The sequence below is a fragment of the Pantherophis guttatus genome, chromosome 6 (genome assembly GCF_059756535.1).
Source record: "Pantherophis guttatus breed Tessera chromosome 6, ASM5975653v1, whole genome shotgun sequence".
Taxonomy (NCBI): Eukaryota; Metazoa; Chordata; class Lepidosauria; order Squamata; family Colubridae; genus Pantherophis; species Pantherophis guttatus.
The window spans coordinates 36,839,126-36,842,175 of NC_142068.1; the positions used below are offsets into that span (position 1 = coordinate 36,839,126).

At 36.8% G+C, this 3,050-nt stretch overlaps 1 long non-coding RNA gene across 1 annotated transcript; it reads right to left on the reverse strand.

The window, feature by feature from the left end:
- Positions 1-678: 678 nt before the first annotated feature.
- LOC148113092 (uncharacterized) lies at positions 679-2,250 on the reverse strand. Its single transcript, XR_015728504.1, has 2 exons — positions 2,169-2,250; positions 679-1,033 (listed from the first exon to the last, which is right to left on the reverse strand). It is a non-coding gene; the product is annotated as an uncharacterized LOC148113092 (long non-coding RNA).
- Between the last annotated feature and the right edge of the window lie 800 nt (positions 2,251-3,050).

The window sequence follows — 3,050 nt, forward strand, 5'->3', positions numbered from 1 at the left end:
TCATAAGAGATAAGGATGGCATTTGAAGCTGTTTTCAAATTATCTCCTATCCAAGGACAGGCTGTGCTAGTGGAGACCAAAGGCATTAGGTTCTCAGAGTGCAAATTCAATTCTGGGCATGCATTTGCTCAGTGGACAGGTATGCTTTGTCAAGGCCCTGAATGCAGAGCCATTTAATTCTATCTAGGTTCTGTAAGATTCCAATCTGAACACATTTTATATAATTGAGTGCAGTTCAAATTGCCCTGTACTTTCAGTAACATGACATAGCCACATATATATGCTGGTATTCTTCAAGTTATCCATATGTTTCCAGCATATTTGAATGTTTGTTTCCCCTTTGGGTATATATTTGCAATTGATTATAGAATAGATCTCATAAAATATCTGATTAGATGCACATGTATACATCTGGGTTGTGCCATTAATTTTAGTTTCTTTAGGACAAAACCAAAAGGGCATTTAAAAACTCATTGGAGAAGGGACTCATTCTGTAAAAAGACAATCTAAACCTGATGTATTTCTCCCTCTCAAGAATAACCACCTCTAATTCCCAGACTGTATTTCCTTTAGTGTCATTACTTTCAGAGTATGAAACCATGCTTAAAATGTCATGTTTATATGTAACATCTTTCTTTCTTCAATTGTTATTGGAACAAATAATTCAGAGCCTTAAAATAAAGCATGGCAAGTTTATAGGAGAAAGAGACAGAGAGCTCTAGAAAGGCAAACCAGTCTCAAAACTCTAGGTGTAACAAACATGTTGAAAAGAGGAAATGGGAGAGGGGAGGTAATAGGTACAGATCCACAAGGAAAAGCAACCCTGTGGCTTTTCTTCTTGGGAAGATTACATTCTCCTGTAGTTTGGTCTTGCTGCGGTGAATCTGTGGAAACCTGGGTTCATTCTTTTCAAGAGACTGGGAACACAAGAGGGTTAGATAAGGATTCACAAGTAGGCTTCTTTCTTGTGAAATGGACACATTTCAAGAGACCATGGCTGAAAGTGGCAGATGGAAAGCCGGCGATCGACAAACTGCAAAACAAAGGTCGATTAAAATGCATGCCGGTTACCTTGCCTCCTGCCGCACACCTCCCCAAAACAGCCGGCCGACGGCGCAACTTCTTGTCTTGCAATGTGTAAACACCCTTTCCTGGTCTCTTCCCTAACTATCCAGAGGCTTTGGCGTTCCCAGGACAAATTGAAGTCCCTGCATTCTGACTCTTTTGGAGTCGGGAAGCTTAAGGGTTAGGACAGAAACGGCTTAGGCGGTTCCTGAAATGAAACAAGTAAAAGAGGATTTCGGGTTCATTCGTTCTTTGAGACAGAATTACCTTTGAAGTGATAGATTGAGGGACAGCCTGGCGTTTAAGAAGGGGCAAAATGTTTACGACTACATTACCAAAAAGGTAAATTTCGTTGTCATTTTTACTTAAAATCTAAAATATTCGCTTGGTCGCGGTTTCAATGACAGAAAAGTCGGTTAGCTTTATTTAAGTGTACTGATTTTCTTTCCTAGTATTGCTCTGGTGAGAAACAGTCCCCCCCCACCCCCCAGTGCAGATCATGGGAGGGGGGATACTTAAATGGCTAAATAAAGCTTTCTTAGGATAGGAATATTTTCTACTCAACCTTTGCTTATACTTTTCCTCCTCCAAAATATATAATCCATTTAGTTGTTAAAAGGATTCAGGCATACATTACATTATAGTGCTGCAGAGAACATACCACTAACTTTAAAAATATTTAAAAAGCAGTTACATATTGTTGAAAGGACAATAGGACTTTTTGGATAATTTGAAAATTCTCCATTTTTCCTCTAATTTGTAATAATTGTTGTATAATTAAATAGCCGAAGATAAGTAATTGCCATATTAAGGTTTTAACAGACTTCTTTTCATTGTTGTCTTTAGCGTTTGTTTGTGTGTAACACAGATGAAACTTCAGAGTTTCCATTCTGTCAAAGTATGAAAAATGTAAACTAAATTGCTCAAATTTGCTTACTATATTTGGAACCACTTTACAGGGAATGGCCTGAATCTAACTGGTCTTAATGTTTAACTCTGTAGCCTCTTTAATTTAATGTGCTATATTTGTAAATATTTAAGAGTTGGAACATGATCCAGTCAAAGTTGAATACTTGCTTTATCATAATTTAATGGGTACTTACTGGAGAAGTCAACTCCATTGTGTACAACACGGTTTACTCCCTAGTAACTTTTGGCTGCTGGATTGTTCACGCAGGGCTAACTAAAAGAAATAATTGGTACATCATCATCATCATCATTATTTCTATTATTATTATTATTATATTTTTAAAATCCCACCCAGGAAATTCTTGTGTCCCATGCCTTCCATGACTTGCAATATACTGTTATTCAGTTCAACCATCTGACTCACCATTAACTGTCAATCTTTGTGATGGAAAGCAATTAATATTTCCTGAGCCCAAGTTGTTTCAATAAAAAGAAAGTGATTTTCTCTTCTTACTGTTTCCTGAACTGCCCAGGAACTGATGGATTACAATATGCCACTTTTTAAGCTTCTTGCATCTCTCATAATTAAGAGCATACTTTGCTCTTGCTTTTATGATAAAGTGTCTCTCACCATGAGGAATAGAATTTCCTATGATTCAGATATCAATCCAAAATGAATGCTTTTGCAGAAAGTTCCAAATGGGCCTTATTCTCATCCTAAATGCAATAAAGCCTATTTTACTACAGAAAAGCTGTCTTGCCTGTGTCTCCCAACACACATACACTGAGAGTGAGAGATAATCTTTTTCCAATATTTCTTGATGCCTGCTAGGTACATTAGCTACATAAAGCGAGAAGAGTAGCTTCAGGAACTCAGCATTCTTGGAAATGTATAGATGATTTATAAAATAATTACTGCCCAATTTGCATTACAACAGTCTTGAACACTGGATCAGTTTAAAGCCTAAAAACTCAAGCTGTTTTCCTAAATTCAGTGGAACACAATCCCAGGTAAATTAACCTATGATTAAGTTATATTAACCTATATATTGTTTAATATATGGCAATAAAGTCGA